Source organism: Lupinus angustifolius, unplaced genomic scaffold, assembly GCF_001865875.1.
Source record: "Lupinus angustifolius cultivar Tanjil unplaced genomic scaffold, LupAngTanjil_v1.0 Scaffold_118, whole genome shotgun sequence".
Classification (NCBI taxonomy): Eukaryota; Viridiplantae; Streptophyta; class Magnoliopsida; order Fabales; family Fabaceae; genus Lupinus; species Lupinus angustifolius.
In genome coordinates this window covers 1272004-1279044 of record NW_017724979.1, presented here as the reverse complement: position 1 = coordinate 1279044, position 7041 = coordinate 1272004, and the positions used below count along the sequence as shown (strand labels likewise).

The 7041-nt window shown below is 37.1% G+C and overlaps 1 long non-coding RNA gene across 1 annotated transcript; it reads right to left on the bottom strand.

Moving 5' to 3' along the window:
• Window positions 1-420: 420 nt before the first annotated feature.
• LOC109339885 lies at window positions 421-3003 on the bottom strand. Its single transcript, XR_002106722.1, has 3 exons — window positions 2822-3003; window positions 742-748; window positions 421-431 (listed from the first exon to the last, which is right to left on the bottom strand). It is a non-coding gene; the product is annotated as an uncharacterized LOC109339885 (long non-coding RNA).
• Between the last annotated feature and the right edge of the window lie 4038 nt (window positions 3004-7041).

The window sequence follows — 7041 nt, the reverse complement described above, 5'->3', positions numbered from 1 at the left end:
TTAGATTATCAATTTTTGTGTGAATTGTAGTGTTACATATGTTACTAAATTGTTATTAAGTTAGTATTACCTATGTTATTAGTTACTAAATTGTTTCCTAATGTCTTATGATTTGGAACATATTTTCCAACTTTTGTGGTAATGAGTTTGAAACCAACATATATCATATATTTTTATACATTGTTACATGTGTTACTAATTATGAAATGTAAGGTTATAAATGTAACTATTATATATTTTACTAATTGATATATATGTTACTAATCATGAAGTGTATTGTTATATATGATTCATAATTTTTTATAATAATAATAGTAATGTTCATCATTTTATTATAAACAATATCTCTTGTAATACATTTTGAATTTTCAATTGATGAAATATTTTTTTATAAAAAGTAAAAGTAAAAACCGTGGAACCGAACCGAACCACTCAAGAGCGGTTCGGTTCTTATAGTTAAAGTTGCGGTTAATTGAGCGGAACTGAATCATATGTTTTTGATCAGTTCGGTCACGAAAATGCACCAAAAACCGAACCGAACCGAATTTTTACACCCCTTTTCTTCACAGAGATTTTTAGAATGGTAAGTGTGTATATAACATAATACTCTAGGGTCCTATTTATAGCAAAGACTAGATAACCACTCCCTAAAAATAAGAAAACCTAATTTTACTCAGTTATTTTTTTGTTGCACACTTTATGGGATCATAATCCCAACTAATAAATCTAATTTTGTGGTACTATTTGACTTTTTATTTTTATTTTTCAGAAAAAAGATTAAAGAGATGTTTATCTTTAGAAACATTATTGCCTTTTTTTATTTATTATTTTTTTTCGAAAATATATAATTTATTTATTTTGTGAAATTATTTTAATAGTTAAAAAATAGTTTTATGCTTTTTCTAAGACTGATAAAAAATAAATGCTCACAATTGTCTCTCTTTACTTGTTGCTACCTAATAGCAAGTAAATTGATGTTTGAAAGATATCATGATAAATAACCAATAAAGAAATGAATATTATTTTCATTATTTATTGGTCATTTTACATAAAATTGTTTTGTAGAGCAATATTTTTTTAAAAATATGGTGGGTGAGTAGGAATTTGACAATCCAAAACACTTAACTAGAAATCTTACTTAAAAGAGAATCTATATATGACTTGTACCAAGTATCTTTCAACCTTTAATAACTTGAATGTTTACTTATTATCTATTAAAGATTTATCATTTATATTTTAAAACAAAGTTCCGCGTTACTAACTAATTATTCAACATATGTAATTAAATTTGTTTATTTATCTTTATAAATTTTAGAGTGAATATAATTTTATTTGGTCATTATAAATTTCTATAGTACCAATTGATTTTTGAAAAAAATATTAATTGAAAATGTGTTAAAATAGTTTCATTAGGGGTCATAATTTTTCTAAATGACTAGTTGAACCTATATTTAATATCTTTTAGGATCATTTTCAATTTTTCAATTTTTCAATTTTTCAATTTTTCAATTTTTCAAGGATGAAATTAATATACACAAATATTTTGAAAGACTATAATATGTCTTGACTATGAATTAAAAAATCATACGCTTACTAAAAGTGAAATTTATAAATAAGTATTCATGTCACTTAATTTTTAAGCTTCACTAGTTCAATTTATTTTACATTTATGTAGTAGTTATACAAAGAACCACTCGAGCATCCAATCTTCTATAATTCAAATTTCAAAATTTGTTAAACTTTTGTCCACTAAGAATGTTATCATTTAGATTTTGGCAGCAATATATTGTCAAAACTTTTATTTCGAAGGCAGTGGTAAGGTGAACTAATTGGAGGCAGCAACACAGTTGGTTGGACTATGCAAGCGAGAGCAACAATAGAGAACAAGGATAAAATCACGTGGAACTGATCAAAGGAAAAGAGGGGATATCAATAGGTTATTCCTAGTATATGGAAATGTTGAGCGATTTTGGGATATTAATAGTTGTCGAGCTACAACCGGAAAGAACTTTTCTTAGAAGGAGGTGACACCAAAGCCAACGAGTGAGGGAAAGACGTGATCTAACATGAGCGATGGACAGAGAAGACGACAAGCCGCTCGAGGATTAGTATAGCATCAAATGCTAGAATATTGCGGTTAAGAGTATAGAGGTCACCAATGAAGTAGGCAATTTCACCATATTGCTAGTCATACTCTAAATCATAAGGCAAAATCAACTCAGTGCTTCTCCCTTAGAAGATCCCACTAGTCATGTGTATTCATTCTTGGAGCCTTGTGACACTATTCATATATGATGAGCCTCAGATGATGCAGTTCGCATATACCCGTTACCATTGAGGATAAAGCTCTCAATTGATTCATGCCATTATCATCTGATGAGATAATCACCACTTGGTAATAGACGGGGACTTATATTCTTGGACAATTACTTCCTGGCTTCAAAGTGAGCCCATGTGAGGAACAAGACCACAAATTTCATTCAATAAGAGGGGGAATCAATCTTAAAGGTGTGGGATAGATTCAAAGATCTATTATAAGCTTGCCCACGTCATGGATCGGAGAAGTGGCTGATCGTGCATATTGCCTAATAACAAGGATGGGATTTTATATGATTTCTCTTATTGTTTTCAATGAGCTGAGACACCAAAATGATTCCTCTAAATAGACGTCATATAATCTCATATAAACACACATTTGAGTGAGTAAAACACAAGTTACCTCACCATTAGGCAATAGGATTTATTTGTTCTTTCCATTATTCATTCAATAAAGTTGTCTTTATCGTTTCTTTATTATCATGAGCCGGACTGATAGTCCGACTGATCCGACTACTGACCGGACTTAAAAAAGACTTTGATTTGCAGTTTTAACCGAATGAGGATTAGACCGCTTTGAATCGGAGAAATTCCGGTCCGACCGTGTTAAACCCGGTTAAACTGGAATAACCCGAGAAGTAAATCGGATAGTTCACTTAAAATTGAAAAAATGGAACACTACTATAATCTTTTGTTTTACTCCAGTCCAAGAAAGATAAATAGATGTTACTTCAATATAATTATAAATTGTATAAAATTTTACAATTATATATAATTATATATTTATAGATAAAAATTATTAATTATATATAAAATCACTTAATCCAATCAGATGATTTAACCGTTTAAACCAATTAAATTTAATACAGAACCTCTTATTGTTTAACGTTTGACTCGTGTTTCATTATGTTGGTTAGTAACTCTATAGTTTTTATTTTGTCTTTCGACCATGATGGATTAGGTTTCCAATCATTAATTCTTGTGGGTCTCACAAGTTTGGATATAGAGAATGAACCTATATGAGTGTATTAGCCATATAATCACACTATTTAGGTAGATTGGAGAATGACTGAGGAATGAACTTCAATATAAGAGTAGTCTTAAGATTCTCAGTGGCATCATTGAGAAACGATGGAGAGATTGTCAAAAGACTAAGTAAGATATTTACTTTAATCTTATACCACGAAAGTAGGTGCATGCTTCAAGAGAATACAAATTTATTTACTTAAGAGAGAATATTACCCATTACTGGATTGTCTATCTTCGAGACTTAATATTTATGAAAGGATGTGGTAAATGTTAATTCATTAATGTCATTTGGTTATCTCTATCCTAGAAACTCTTCTTTTATTCCTCATACATTCTTTTTAATTTTTTATATTATGTACTTTTCCATTGTTTACTAAATATCAATTTCAATAGATAGCTAATTAATTGAGTCAATCAAATAACTAATCTATGTGGGATCCAAAATTTGTATTACTTGGCCACAAAACCATATACTTGCCATATGTGTGATTAAGTTTTTCGATTTCTCCTTATCTCAGAACCAAGTAGCTTGTCTCTTGCTCTTTTGAGTGTGTTTAGGTAATTGTTTTTTGCTGTTAAGAATGGATGATCGGGAGTTGAGAATGGATAGTCGGAAGAGTATGTCCGGTAGAGTGTAGGAGAGCAGAGGACTTGGCTGGATGATCGTCTGGACCTGCCGGGGGAGATACCTGAAAAGGTTCTCCGACGATCAAGTCAATAGAGTATTCTAGATAGAGAAAGGGAGTAAATAAGAGAGAAATTAGAGTAGTAAGTGTAGAAATAAATGAGGGAATGAGAATTGATTATACTCCATATATCATCTCCTATTTATAGAGCTTAGGGAATGTTGAGATGACCTCTAGTCATTGGTCAGTATGTAACGGGTATAAGGGATGTATTCTGACCGCCCTTACCTGTCTTGTGGATCTACTCTTGTCAATTTTTCGGGGGTAGGTGGAATGTGCAGGCGACGTGGCAGACGACCTACTATCTGACATTGGAGGCGAGTCAGAGACATATTAAATGATGGGTCAGAGGTGCATTAAATGGTGGATCAGAGGTATTAATGCTGTGTCTGGAGCATTTATAGCTTCTGTTACAAGTGGGTCCACTTAGGGTGGGCAACCGAGATTATGTGGTTAATGAATGCTATGCTCAGGATGGATGGATAATTGTTCAGTTATGACCGAGATAGAACAGTTGCCCCCAGTCTACCAGGCTGGTTAGAGATGACCAGATTAATGGACTAACAGTGGATTGGAGATATTCCGATTATGGTCAGGAATGGTTTAGGTATAAGGGTAGGTCATGATGACTATCTGTTTCTAGACTGACACGTGGGGGACTAGTAGTGGTCTTTTTGGCGATCGTGGGTGTTTAACCGACGTGTCTCCTCGTTTCAGTTCTGTCGCCTGGGTTTCTGTGCTACCATTAGATTACTCTCGAGTGATCTTGAACGGGCAGATTCGTGTTTCAAATTGGGCTTCTAGGGAGATCTGGACTTGGGTCTTCCCTATAAATAGGGGTTCCTTCTCCCCATATTCTTCATTCTCTTATTGCCGAGTTTTCGATCATCCGCTGAATCCGAGCGTATTTTCCGCATATAGAAGTCTCATTTGTTTCAAGCTTTTTTCAACCGGTAATTCTTCTTCACTTCTTGTTCTTCCTTTTTCTTTTAAGTATGACCGACAGAGAATCTAGCTCCAATGATTTAGAGGTGTTGCCCGGGCCCCCACCGATCTTTACGTCCCCAGGTCTCTATCATGAAAGGCATCGGTCTACACGGGGGTGACCTCGACGGTTATCCTTAACTTCCCTCTTGTACGACGTGAGGGTGGGAGATAACATGAACGAGGCTAGCATCCTGGACTGGGCAACCTTTTATAAGAAGTGGGGTCTGGTCTTGGATGGTATATCCAGTTCGGAGTCTGATACTTCTTCTAATGATAGGTTATCTATGGGGAGGAATTTCGCCGATAGTGCTGACCAATATACACTCCCGCTAGAGATGATGGGTTTAGAATCTCCTTATTGGTGGGTTGACCGAGAGGTTATAGGTAGTCCTTCTTTCTATTCAATAGATAAGCAACCTCAAGTAGAACTGTTGGCCTACCCGACCGTGGGTATCACATAGCGCAATCCGGTCAAAAAGGAGAATGTTTTCCAAGATATCTTCCTGGAGTATAATGATCGCCACAGTTTTTACATGTACGAGTATTTCTACCGTCAAATTGCGGTGAAGGTCCCATTTGACGACTAGTCCTCCCAAGTGTTGCAGCATCTTCAAGTGGCTCCTTCCCAACTTCATCCCAACTCTTAGGGGTATATCTGAGCCTTCAATATTTTCTGCGAGGTCATGGAGCGTTCGTGCACGCTCTGTCTTTTCTTCTGGATGTTTCGGGTGAGGCACAGTTCCAACAAAGACGAAAGTGACACAAGCTGGCGCGGGTGGAGCTCACTTCAATCTACAAATAGGCATGCTCTTTATCAGCCCTTCGAGGGATCTGCAAATAGCACTCGTGGGTGTATGGGCTCGATGGGCAGACCTAGTTTCCCTTTTCTTGGAACATGGGAATTCATCAAAAACCGGCCAAGTTCTTCAGTTTCTCATACGACCAACTGAACCGCTAAGAAAGGCAGGTGGTTGATGAGATGTTAAATTGGGTTAAGGAAGGTCGAGTTGTAATCTTCTACAAGTTGGTCCAGGGGGATCATATTTTTAAGGCTGAAGTTGGTGAGCATTTGGGTTCACAAATGTAGTGCGCATATATTTTATCCCATCTTTTTGTATTGTTTATCTGATTCTGACATCTTTTTCTCTTTTTTCCAGCAGCTGCTATGGGTGATCAATCCGAAAGATCGGGTCTTCTAAGGAGAGCTTCCCTGAAGAGGAGGAGTGCAGAGGTTACTAAAAAGGCGAGGTTTGACTCGCCCGCCCGTGCAGAATCTTCTCGTGTGGAGTCATCCATACCGATGAATTCTGTACCTCCTCCTTCTAAGCCTGAAGCGGTGGCCACGTTCACTCCGACTGATATCCACCTGGTTGACCTAACTAGGGAAGAAGTTGTGCTTAAGGGGGTCCTCGATCCTCGTTCGGAGGATCCTACTAAGGGGAAAACCCCTAGTAGTGGTAAAAGAAAGACTGCCGCCAAGTCGTCTTTCCTGTATCGGGTTCCCAAGGTGGTGGAGACCGGGCTACTCAACCCGGGGTAGTGGAGAAGATGGACTCCCTGCATATGCTTGATCTTATGAGGAGGGTTCGGGAGGCCGAGGTTTTGGCTGCTTCCGTGGCTAAATATCTCGAGGGTGAGGGGGTGTTGGCTACCCGGGTGGGGGAAGATGCTTTGGCTAAGCTCAAAGAGCAGCTTTCGGCTGAGCTCCACAAGCTCGAGAAGAAGTACCTTGAGACACTTAAAGTGTAAGAGGAGCAGGACCTGACCGTCGGTGAGCAGCTATCAATGATGACATTCCAACTTCAAGAAGCTCGAGATGCTGCACTACAAGTCCAGGTCGATATGGGATCTGGTCAACGGGAAATTGGGGCCCTATTTAGTCACCTTGACCGAGCTGAAGGGGAGACACGTCATCTGGAGACGAAGCTACAGTTGGCCGATGAGTAGGATGAGACGAACAAAGGGGACATTGTGCGGTTAACCGTAGATTTGGCTCAGCTGAAGGCATCCTATCAGGACTTGG